We start from the raw sequence: 12707 nt of genomic DNA, 5'->3' as shown, positions 1-12707 counted from the left end.
GTTGCAAGTCCTGTACTAGCGTTTCTGGATACATAAAATGTTAGATTGCTGCCCTGGCCAGCACATTCTCCAGATCTCTCACCAATTGAAAACGTCTGGTCAATGGTAGCCGAGCAAGTGGCTTGTCACAATTCGCCAGTCACTACTCTTGATGAACTGTGGTATCGTGTTGAAGCTGCATGAACTGCTGTACCCGTACACGCCATCCATGCTCTGTTTGACTCAATGCCCAGGGGTATCAAGGCCGTTATTACGGCCAGAGGTGGTTGTTCTGGGTACTGATTTCTCAGGATCTATGCACCCAAACAGCGTGAAAATGTAATCACATCTCAGTTCTAGTATAATATATTTGCCCAATGAATACCCGTTTATCATCTGTATTTCTTCTTGGTGTGGCAATTTTAATGGCCAATAGTGTAATTTTGTGAAATGCTATATGCTTCTAAAATGTACACATGCAGTTATTAATGCATCTGATAAGATACCTTTCTTTACAGTTCGAATGTTTCCATTTTCAGTGAAAAGATGTCTTGTATTCATGCAGATTTCCCAGACATTAAACACATAAATTAAATATGGACACACAATAGATTTGACACATCCAGAACCGAATTCGAAAACAAACTGACTATTTGGATGAAATGCCCCAATACTTGCAGTAACTGAACCTGCCAAAAGGCTGCCTTGTTTACCCTCTTCCGAAGAACAGAAAAACAAAAATAAGAACAACAGTCTGAAAATGTTCAAATCTGTGTGAATTCCTAAGGGACCGAACTGCTGAGGTCATCGGTCCCTAGATTTACACACTACTTAAACTAACTTATGCTAAGCACAGCACATACACCCATGCTCCGGAGCCGAGTAACTATCCGGAGCGACCTTAAGTTGAGTGACCATATAAAACAAATACACTCCTGGAAATGGAAAAAAGAACACATTGACACCGGTGTGTGAGACCCACCATACATGCTCCGGACACTGCGAGAGGGCTGTACAAGCAATGATCACATGCACGGCACAGCGGACACACCAGGAACCGCGGTGTTGGCCGTCGAATGACGCTAGCTGCGCAGCATTTGTGCACCGCCGCCGTCAATGTCAGCCAGTTTGCCGTGGCATACGGAGCTCCATCGTAGTCTTTAACATTGGTAGCATGCCGCGACAGCGTGGACGTGAACCGTATGTGCAGTTGACGGACTTTGAGCGAGGGCGTATAGTGGGCATGCGGGAGGCCGGGTGGACGTACCGCCGAATTGCTCAACAAGTGGGGCGTGAGGTCTCCACAGTACATCGATGTTGTCGCCAGTGGTCGGCGGAAGGTGTACGTGCCCGTCGACCTGGGACCGGACCGCAGCGACGCACGGATGCACGCCAAGACCGTAGGATCCTACGCAGTGCCGTAGGGGACCGCACCGCCACTTCTCAGCAAATTAGGGACACTGTTGCTCCTGGGGTATCGGCGAGGACCATTCGCAATCGTCTCCATGAAGCTGGGCTACGGTCCCGCACACCGTTAGGCCGTCTTCCGCTCACGCCCCAACATCGTGCAGCCCGCCTCCAGTGGTGTCGCGACAGGCGTGAATGGAGGGACGAATGGAGACGTGTCGTCTTCAGCGATGAGAGTCGCTTCTGCCTTGGTGCCAATGATGGTCGTATGCGTGTTTGGCGCCGTGCAGGTGAGCGCCACAATCAGGACTGCATACGACCGAGGCACACAGGGTCAACACCCGGCATCATGGTGTGGGGAGCGATCTCCTACACTGGCGGTACACCTCTGGTGATCGTCGAGGGGACACTGAATAGTGCACGGTACATCCAAACCGTCATCGAACCCATCGTTCTACCATTCCTAGACCGGCAAGGGAACTTGCTGTTCCAACAGGACAATGCACGTCCGCATGTATCCCGTGCCACCCAACGTGCTCTAGAAGGTGTAAGTCAAATACCCTGGCCAGCAAGATCTCCGGATCTGTCCCCCATTGAGCATGTTTGGGACTGGATGAAGCGTCGTCTCACGCGGTCTGCACGTCCAGCACGAGCGCTGGTCCAACTGAGGCGCCAGGTGGAAATGGCATGGCAAGCCGTTCCACAGGACTACATCCAGCATCTCTACGATCGTCTCCAAAGGAGAATAGCAGCCTGCATTGCTGCGAAAGGTGGATATACACTGTACTAGTGCCGACATTGTGCATGCTCTGTTGCCTGTGTCTATGTGCCTGTGGTTCTGTCAGTGTGATCATGTGATGTATCTGACCCCAGGAATGTGTCAATAAAGTTTCCCCTTCCTGGGACAATGAATTCACGGTGTTCTTATTTCAATTTCCAGGAGTGTAGTTGGGAAAAGCAAATAGCAGAGTCAGATTCATAGGAGGAATCGTAACGAAATTGTAAGTCATCCATGAAGGTAGTACCTTATAAGGCGCTTGTTCGACGCATTCTTGAGTGTTGTTCATCTATCTGGGATCCCTACCAGATAGGGGTGATAGAAGATATGGAGAAACCCAAGGAAGAGCGTACGTTTCGTCACGGCATCGTCTAGTCGGCACGATAGCGTTACGGAGATGCTCAACAAACTACATTGGCAGACGTTAAATTGAGGCGCTGTGCGTCGCGGAGAGATTTATTATTTAAGTTTCGAGAGAACACTTTCCCGGAAGAGTCGGAGAACATATTATATCCTCCTGCATACGTCATGAGGAGAAAATTCGAAAAATTAGAGCCAATACAGAGAATTACCGGCAATTATTTTTACCACGCGCTGTTCGCCAGTGAAATAAGGTTGGAGTGCACAGTTAGGGGTACAAAAAGTACCGTCCACCACACACCATTAGAGGCTCGCGGAATATTAGATGTTTGGAAAATCATCAGAATACAAACTACTGAAAACAAAACTAAATTTTCCGTTATTCAAAATTTTCTGAATTATTTTTCTGCATTTCAGGACGACGCCAAAGTCGCTCTCAGATTCTACCTGGACAATCTGACAAATAGTTCACATGTGTCTGGCTACTGTTTATGTGAGAATATACCTGAGGTGATCGTCTTCTCTGCGGACGAATTTAGTTCTCTTTGAAACACTTGCTTGACGAGACAGCCTCCTTTTATGACTGGCCACTCGAAATTATTGACGTAGCAGTTAGCGGATTTTATGTTTCAGCCGTCCCGTGACTTCACGCCTCTGAGATTCAGACATCATCTTCGGATGGCGAAATGGTGCCCGCAGGAAAGCTGCTACCCCGTGATGCCTTTTTCTCTACATAATTTTTCAAGTGAATTCGCGAAATTGCAAAAGCTTCTCCGGCTGACGTTCTTTACTTAAGTTCTTCAGGAGCGCCATCTTCCATTGCAACAGGAGGTGCAGTGTGGGCGATTTCTTCGTTTCCAATACTTTTGAGGTTTCCTTGAAGGGCTGTAATGTAAATCTCTGATTTACAATTCCTGAAATAATTTACGTGCTAACTTATATCAGTTTAATGTAAAAACACAACAGTATACATACCGCCAGAAAAGAAATCGATTCGTCTGGCAACGTGATGTCAATTCCTCCTACTCTGTTTCTCATTCCTCAGAGAACATTTCACACAATACCGAATACTGCCTTTTTGCCGATTCAAGCATGGTGAACCGTGTGTTTCAGCGAGCGTCGTTCCACTGATTCATTGTTCCAAAAAAAAAAAAAAAAAAAAAAAAAGTTCGTTGCTAGAGATATGAGAGTAAAAAAATGGTTCAAATGACTCTGAGCACTGTGGGACTTAACTTCTGAGGTCATCAATCCCCTAGAACTTAGAACTACTTAAACCTAACTAACCTAAGGACATCACACACTTCCATGTCCGAGGCAGGATTCGAACCTGCGACCGTAGCGGTTGCGCGGTTCCAGACTGTAGCGCCTAGAACCCCTCGGCCACCCAGGCCGGCAATCATTGTTCCATCTAGGCTATGAACAAGGCCATATTTCCTTACAAATGTCACAAGTTCCTTCACTGAAGTCAGAACAAAACGAAGCTGCCGACAGTTGGATGACATGTGCTGAAAATTAAATGCATTTATTAGCACTGTGTTCAGCATCTGACAGAAATAATTCAGTCTAGAAATGTAAGAAGAACAGCAATGATGTTGGAATCTTCATCAGTCGTAGAAGACACATCTTTGAGACTGTTTTCGTGAACACTAAGGAAGATAAACCGTCTCAAAAATTCCTTTCTTATATTTTCGCCTGTTTTAGATTCGTCTGGAAACCTGACAGTAATCAAGAAGTGCGAGCTGAGGTCCCAGTTTGCTGTCCCGTGGTCTGGCTTAAAGGAGGAACTGCAGTTACGTGTTCCTCAGCACAACACTTCTGGGAAAAAAGTTTAGTATTTATTCCTTCTCTCTGTCATCCTCTATCTCTCGTTGCCGTTGCTAGCGTTTCAGTCGCCCACCCTACAAACTCGACCGCATACCCGGCGACTATTAAGAGCAGAACACGTATGCAGGTGGGTTGTAAAGGCGGTGCAACGTTGCGAGATGTGCTTCGAAGTGAAAAACGATTGTCGGAAAAGTAAAGTAGGTTTGTAAATAATAGATTTCAGCTATCAGTTGTCCTTTTGAAATTTTATTGGTAGATCTAGATTTTAGCTAGAAACTAGCCATTCTCAATGCACTATCATTTTTGATCAATGCATGTAATGCCTGTTGGTCGGGCTTCATCCACAGTTCATTGAATACTAATTTAATGAACTGTGGATGAAACCCGACCAACAGACATTACATGCACTGATCAAAAATGATAGTGCATTGAGAATGGCTAGTTTCTAGCTGAAATCTAGATCTGCCAATAAAATTTCAAAAGGACAACTGATAGCTGAAATCTATTATTTACAAGTCAAGATAACAGTCGCTGCGTGTAACAGCCTTCTGAACGGAATATAACCTGATAAAGTAGGTTTTTATGAAACTAAACCCACAAATAATTTTTTTTTTCTAATGAATAAATTTATGATCGAATGCCGATTATTTTTCGAATATGCCTCAGATTCTTGTTTTTCGTAGGGTCTTCGCTTTTGATTATATTTTATCATATTATATAAGAAACTTTGAATGCAAATATTTTTTCCTATTGTGTCTGGTTTAGGAGAAATAAGCTATCTAACCCGAAAAGATTTTCTTTCTACGCACACACCAGCTCCTTTCCAAACGGAGCATGAGTTGGGTCTTCAGTGCATCCATTGAATGAACACGACTGGGTAGTGTGGTGTCACATTGTGATGAAATGAAATAATGCGGCTCTGTTGGCCGGGAGGCCACGTCCGCGGCAGTTCAGCCGCCGAGTGCAAGTCTTATTTCGTGTGACGCCAGTGTTATCATAAACGCGCTACTTAGTAGGGCATTTAACCCATTTACTTACGGGAAAACTCTTTCATCGAAGTCATCTGTTAGGGACAACGTTTGTGTACATTGAATATTGTATCTCTCTGCTCTTCCAGGTTTTTTATACTATCAATGGAATTCTGAGGTATGACATTATTTTGACAGCCATCATTTGAATCAGAGGTCATCATGCCGAGGCTCATTGAATACCAGGACTTTAGCTATATCGGAAACAGCAATTCCGTATGATGTCATGAACAAGCGGATATAACAGCCATCAGTCTGATGTTGAAAACGAATTGAAGTTTTACGAATAAGTTCTATAAACCTCTCAAACAATGGAACCTCATTGCATTCATCTTCTTCAGATCTATGATAATAGCAGTAGAAAGTACTATTGTTCCGTTTGCAAAATGAAGAAAAAAGACTTTGTTCCGATATCTCTGTAATTAGACCCCTAACTGCTGTGGATGCGTTAATTGTTATGCACCGCCATTTTCCAGGTGCTGAGTACGTGTTTAAAAGCGGCCCCTGGGCTACTGACACGTTTACGTATCCCACTCTGTCGACCTCGCACTGCTGCCGACGATTTAGTTCCATATCTCGGTCAATAAAATAGTTTCGAGTATTTGTCTTGCAACATACACGGCTCTTTGCATGTCAGCGTTTGCTAAAAACCTCGTTTCAATATCTTAAACCGTTTATTAAATGTGATATATTGTTATGACTACACGATATGCGATGCACAGGGACAATAATGGTCGCTTTGCGCGACTGTTTATTGGATATAAATGGTTCAAACTGCTCTGAGCACTATGGGACTTAACTTCTCAGGTCATCAGTCCCCTAGAACTTAGAACTACTTAAACCTAACTAACCTAAGCACATCACACACATCCATGCCCGAGGCAGGATTCGAACCTGCGACTGTAGCGGTCGCGCGGTTCCAGACTGTAGCGCCTAGAACCGCTCGGCCACTCCGGCCGGCCTTTATTGGATATAAGAACCAGTAATTCGACGATGAAATGAGATATCGTACTGCTCTCAATTTTGAACAAAATTGTGCTATCTTATCTCTATTTCGTACACTGCAATAAATGAGATAAAATAAACCACACGCAAAGTTTAGGCAATGCGGTTTAACGTCTGCAAATTCTTCAAAATTTCTTTAATGTCAGTACCGCCATTAGACTGTTTTTTTTATTTTCAGTGTTACATTTACACGATCATGATTTCGGCCGCAAAGCGCTCTTATCAAGTGTTTTAAGTGTTATACAGTGCCTAAGATAGCCTACTGTCGTATTTAAAATACACTGCCAGACACATTGTCTAAGGGTCGATATTTCTAGTAAAGCTTACTGCTTTGTTTTTTCACTGTGTATACCATCTTGACTAAATGACAGTTGGCTAAGTGTCAAAAAAAATTATCTTCAAAATTTCGTGCAATGTTTTACTTAATTTGACGCAACGCAGTAACTATGACGTGTAACGAAACGAAATTCAGTCACTTATCGAGCGAAGATATCAGACTGTAAAATTTACAAAAATCAAATTTTTTCAACGAATAGTTTTCTTAAAATCTGATAATATTTCGTAGCGGCCGGAACGCCGCACAGGTAGCAGCGCTTGGAGAGCAGTACGGCTATGACAAAGCCGGAATGCAGAGAGTGTAGCAACGAAAGGGTTAATACTGCTACCGAAAATAATACGTTTTGTGCTGACTGTCTTACAAATCAAGTTCGTTTAAGTCAAATCAGGATTACGGTATGTTCTACTATTCTGTAAAATCGGACTTTCAAGTAACCGACCCTTTATATTTGCCCTAAAGCTTAGAAGTCGCATGCTGCCACCAGTGTCCTCGATACATCCCCCCGTACTATTTCAGAAGCAGTCGGTTTACTCCCATCACAGTATTTATCAGCCTTGCGCTGACATTTCATTGTGTAGCCGGCAGCGGCGCAGCTCTTCTCCGGCCGGGCTGTTTCGCAAGCCGGCGATTCCGCGGCGCACACTGCGTGCCATACGGGCTGGGAGAGTTGAGCGCGCTCTTCCCACGGGCCTTGCGAAACAGCGCGAACCTGCTTCTCGCTGCTGCTACAAGCTCATAATTAATGCATCCCGCAATGAGATGTACTCACGCCGCATCTTACCATGACATAAATTTCTTGTCACAGACCGTTGTGAATGAGTATGAGAACCACAACTTTTTATTACGTTCGCCACATTTGTAACTTCCCATATGCTGGTAACTGCTGACCCGTTGTGACTGTCGCATGAAGGCCATTATTTCTACATCATACCCCGCAAGTCACCTAACGGTGTGTGATAGAGAGTACTTCTGATACCACTAACTGTTTCCCCTTCCCTCTTCTACTGCCGAACGGCACTTTGGAAGAATGATCGCCAGTGAGCCTCTATATTAGCTCTAATTTCTCGGATTTTCTCGTCGTTGTCATTTCGCGAGATGTACGTGGGAGGAAGTAATATACTTTCGTACTCTTCCCGGAAAGTGCTCTCTCTCTGATGCACAACGCCTCTCTTGTAACACCAGCCTCTAGAGTTTGTTGAGCATTCGTGTAACGTCCTTTCTCCGACTAAGCGATCCCGTGACGAAATGCGCCACTCTCCGTTGGACCTCCTCTGTGTCTTCTATGAGTCCCACCTGGTGAGGATTCCAGACTGATGAGTAGGTCGATCGAGCTCCCTTTAAGCCACATTCTTCGTGGACGAATTACATTTCCGTAAGACTCTTCCTATGAGTCACAGCCCGGCACCTGTTTTTCCTCCTATCTCTTTTATGTGGTCATTCCACTTAAGTTCGCTCTAGATATTTTATCGTACATACTCTTCCCAGCAATTTGTCTCAATAGCGTGTTGTACAGTAGTGGATTTCTTATCCTATGTACCCGCAGTATGTTACATTTATGTAAATATTTTAGGACTAAAGGAGACCATTCATCGAAAAGCACAAGCGTCGAGTCGTCGATAGGCACACACAGAAGAACGAAAACGTTCAAGCTTTAGGAATTATCCTTTAACACACACACACACACACACACACACACGCGCGCGCGCGCGCGCGCGCGCGCGCGCATACAGGCGCTTATGCCCTTACAAAGTGCTGGCTGCTAGTGCGTGTCTGTTTGTGTACTCTAGCTCATCGAAGGATATGTCCGAAAGTTCCCAAGTTTTCTTTTTTTGTGTGACTATCAACAACTCGGCGCTTCTGCTTTTCGGTGAGCGGTCTCCTTTAATTCTAAAGCATTTACATTCTATAAGAAATTTCTTAAAACACATACAGGATGGCCGGAAATTCCCGTTACAGACTTCTAGGGCTTGTAGACGGGAGTGAGTACATCGTATTTCGAATAGGAACCCATGACCGGAAACGTCACCCAACGAGACTACAGAGCGTCAAAGTTACAGACGCGGGCGTCTGTAAATGTTCGTATACACGGGATGATCCCGTGATGATGTTACAGACTTTCTATGATGATGGCGAACGATAAATGTATTAATCTGAAGTAAGCATCCCTATACTGGAAGCGAACGAGTCGAACGTCATAAACGAAAACCTTTCTGATACCTCTGACATCTGAATACATGTACCGGGTCTTGTGTTGCGAGGAGTGTAGGGTTGGTAACTTTCAGAGGTGGTTGTTGTTGTTGTTGTCTTCAGTCCTGAGACTGGTTTGATGCAGCTCTCCATGCTACTCTATCCTGTGCAAGCTTCTTCATCTCCCGGTACCTACTGAAACCTACATCCTTCTGAATCTGCTTAGTGTACTCATCTCTCGGTCTCCCTCTACGATTTTTACCCTCCACGCTGCCCTCCAATGCTAAATTTGTGATCCCTTGATGCCTCAAAACATGTCCTACCAACCGATCCCTTCTTCTAGTCAAGTTGTGCCACAAACTTCTCTTCTCCCCAATCCTATTCAATACCTCCTCATTAGTTACGTGATCTATCCACCTTATCTTCAGTATTCTTCTGTAGCACCACATTTCGAAAGCTTCTATTCTCTTCTTGTCCAAAATAGGTATCGTCCATGTTTCACTTCCATACATTGCTACACTCCAAACAAATACTTTCAGAAACGACTTCCTGACACATAAATCTATATTCGATGTTAACAAATTTCTCTTCTTCAGAAACGCTTTCCTTGCCATTGCCAGTCTACATTTTATATCCTCTCTACTTCGACCATCCTCACTTATTTTGGTACCCAAATAGCAAAACTCATTTACTACTTTAAGTGTCTCATTTCCTAATCTAATTCCCTCAGCATCACCCGATTTAATTTGACTACATTCCATTATCCTCGTTTTGCTTTTGTTGATGTTCATCTGATATCCTCCTTTCAAGACACTGTCCATTCCGTTCAACTGCTCTTCCAAGTCCTTTGCCGTCTCTGACAGAATTATAATGTCATCGGCGAACCTCAAAGTTTTTACTTCTTCTCCATGAATTTTAATACCTACTCCAAATTTTTCTTTTGTTTCCTTTACTGCTTGCTCAATATACAGATTGAATAACATCGGGGAGAGGCTACAACCCTGTCTCACTCCTTTCCCAACCACTGCTTCCCTTTCATGCCCCTCGACTCTTATGACCGCCATCTGGTTTCTGTACAAATTGTAAATAGCCTTTCGCTCCCTGTATTTTACCCCTGCCACCTTTAGAATTTGAAAAAGAGTATTCCAGTCAACATTGTCAAAAGCTTTCTCTAAGTCTACAAATGCTAGAAACGTAGGTTTGCCTTTTCTTAATCTTTCTTCTAAGATAAGTCGTAAGGTCAGTATTGCCTCACGTGTTCCAACATTTCTACGGAATCCAAACTGATCCTCCCCGAGGTCCGCATCTACCAGTTTTTCCATTCGTCTGTAAAGAATTCGCGTTAGTATTTTGCAGCTGTGACTTATTAAACTGATAGTTCGGTAATTTTCACATCTGTCAGCACCTGCTTTCTTTGGGATTGGAATTATTATATTCTTCTTGAAGTCTGAGGGTATTTCGCCTGTCTCATACATCTTGCTCACCAGCTGGTAGAGTTTTGTCATGACTGGCTCTCCCAAGGCCGTCAGTAGTTCTAATGGAATGATGTCTACTCCGGGGGCCTTGTTTCGACTCAGGTCTTTCAGTGCTTCAGAGGTGGTAGTACGGACAAAAATAAGAAAAAATGTCCAATAAACGTGGGCTCTAAATTGCATACCTGAGGAGCTATGACCATTCGTTCATTTTGATTAAAGTGAAACAAATCTCCTCTACTGAGCAAGTGTTTACAGCTGTTAACGTACGCACTTTAGAGCCCACGTTTATTGAACAGTTTTCTTTTCATTTTTTGTCCATACTACCACCTCTGAAAGTTACCAATTCCACACTCTTCGCAACAAAAGAACCGGTACATGTATTCAACTGTCAGAGGTATAGGAACGGTTTTCGTTTATGACGTTCGACTCGTTCGTTTCCGGTAGAGGGATCCTTACTTCAAATTAATACATTTATCGTTCTCCATCATCCTAGAAAGTTTTTAACTTCATCACGGAATTACCCCGTGTATATGTACATTTACAGACGCCTGCGCCTATAACTTTGACGCTCTGTGGTCTCGTTGGGTGACGTTTCCGGACATGGGTTGCTATTGAAAATACGATGTACTCACTCTCCTCTACAAGCTGTAGAAGTCTGTAACTGGAATTTTTGACCACTCTGTATACGTTACACTTATTTACATTTATTGACAGAACAGACATCACTTTGTTATGCAGTATCCGTATGTATACACAAGATATGAAGCGGAATCACAAATCTGTATAGTAATATCTACGAGCACAGACGGCTCACGGTAATTTCAATGCCAATGCACTCTATGTCCTACCTCTTGTGGTACTCTGCCAAAGCTGCGAGCAAAGGGGGTAGTGAACAGTGGACTCTGCTAGCATGTGACAAGCTCAGTTTGGGTGGGATGGGAAGCGGATCCGGATGGCCGAGGCACACAGTTACCAGATGTTTCATGCAATGCAGCATGCAGTGAAGGATACGAAGCAACAAACTTACCATCATCAGATGCTTAGGAAAGGTGAAGAGTCTTTATGGTTTATAGTGCTGTAAAACCACCGGTTGAAATAACGGCAGTTTACATGTAACATTAATTTGAGTCATATTTGTATCCGGCCGACAGTCGGCAATCAAAAGTCGTGTGGGTTTGAAATCGAGATAACGGACAGCAATGGAAAAGGAGTCGATGGATTTGTTACAACACGAAAGCGTAGCTTTGGCATCGCGTTTTTAAGAAGGGACTGTGGTGATAATGAGTTATCAGTTCCAACACAGTTTGTTACACTTCCTTGGATAAACAAACAGAACGTACCTTCCAATTCTGACTGCTTGAAAATCAAGATCTATAAAACGTATCACTCTTGCAGCAATGTAGCATTGAAGTGTGGAGAATAGTCAGCGGTTCGTGTAGTCAGTCGACAAAAGAAAGTCAGGAAATCATATAGCAAACGGACAGACAGGAAACTAACCGAAATTTCAGGAAGTTGTGTGAATTTATGCAAATTACAAGGTGGAAAACATCATCACGCAGTTCCTGCAGACACAAGTGGATTAATCATACCAGACGACTTTAAGAACGAAATTACGGTAGATATAATGAGTGTTCCAATGATTTTAGCATGTGGAAAAATTATGGCTCAAAGCACACTTGAAAAGCATGAAATACATGAAGCCAGATGGGGCCGCCCACCAAATGACCCTTTCACTGGTAAACTGTTTTCAAATAACAGTCATCCAGCTTTAGCTCCAGCATTAAAAGCAAGAACTGGCGAATTTCTTGTAGATAATGCACATTGCCAGGAACTGTTTACAGTAGCTAGTACCAGTAGCCAATGGAAGACGGAAGGCACACTATTTAAGTCAAATAGCATGTGCAGTTACTGACAAGGAGACTGTTCTAGTCTCAGCAATTAACACCCCTGTTAATTATTTCCCAACCAGTTTTAATGATGCCACCTTTAAGGTCTGTTCTGAAAAAGCAAACACGATAAAAACACAAATAAATAATGAGAAGGGGCAGAAGATGGGAGAAGGAAAAGGAAGTGTGTCATTTGATGAGATTTTGGAATCGAAACTAAATGCAGCTGTAAAGTTAGCGAGTGGTTCTAAGCGCTTCAGTCTGGAACCGCGCGACCCCTACGGTCGCAGGTACGAATCCCGTCTCGGGTATGGATGTGTGTGGTGTCCTTAGGTTAGTAAAGTTTAACTAGTTTAGGGGATTGATGACCTCAGGTTTTAAGTCTCATAGTGCTCAGAGCCATTTGTAAAGTTAGCATTAGCGAATCGTCCGTCATTTGTA

General features: G+C 43.6%; 1 pseudogene; it reads left to right on the top strand.

Moving 5' to 3' along the window:
* LOC126355384 (uncharacterized) overlaps nt 1-12292 on the top strand; it is a 131465-nt pseudogene extending 119173 nt beyond the window's left edge.
* Nucleotides 12293-12707: the final 415 nt, after the last annotated feature.

The sequence above is a fragment of the Schistocerca gregaria genome, chromosome 3 (assembly GCF_023897955.1).
Source record: "Schistocerca gregaria isolate iqSchGreg1 chromosome 3, iqSchGreg1.2, whole genome shotgun sequence".
Lineage (NCBI taxonomy): Eukaryota > Metazoa > Arthropoda > Insecta > Orthoptera > Acrididae > Schistocerca > Schistocerca gregaria.
The sequence above is the reverse complement of the archived record's forward strand: the minus strand, read 5'-3'. Positions and strand labels throughout refer to the sequence as shown.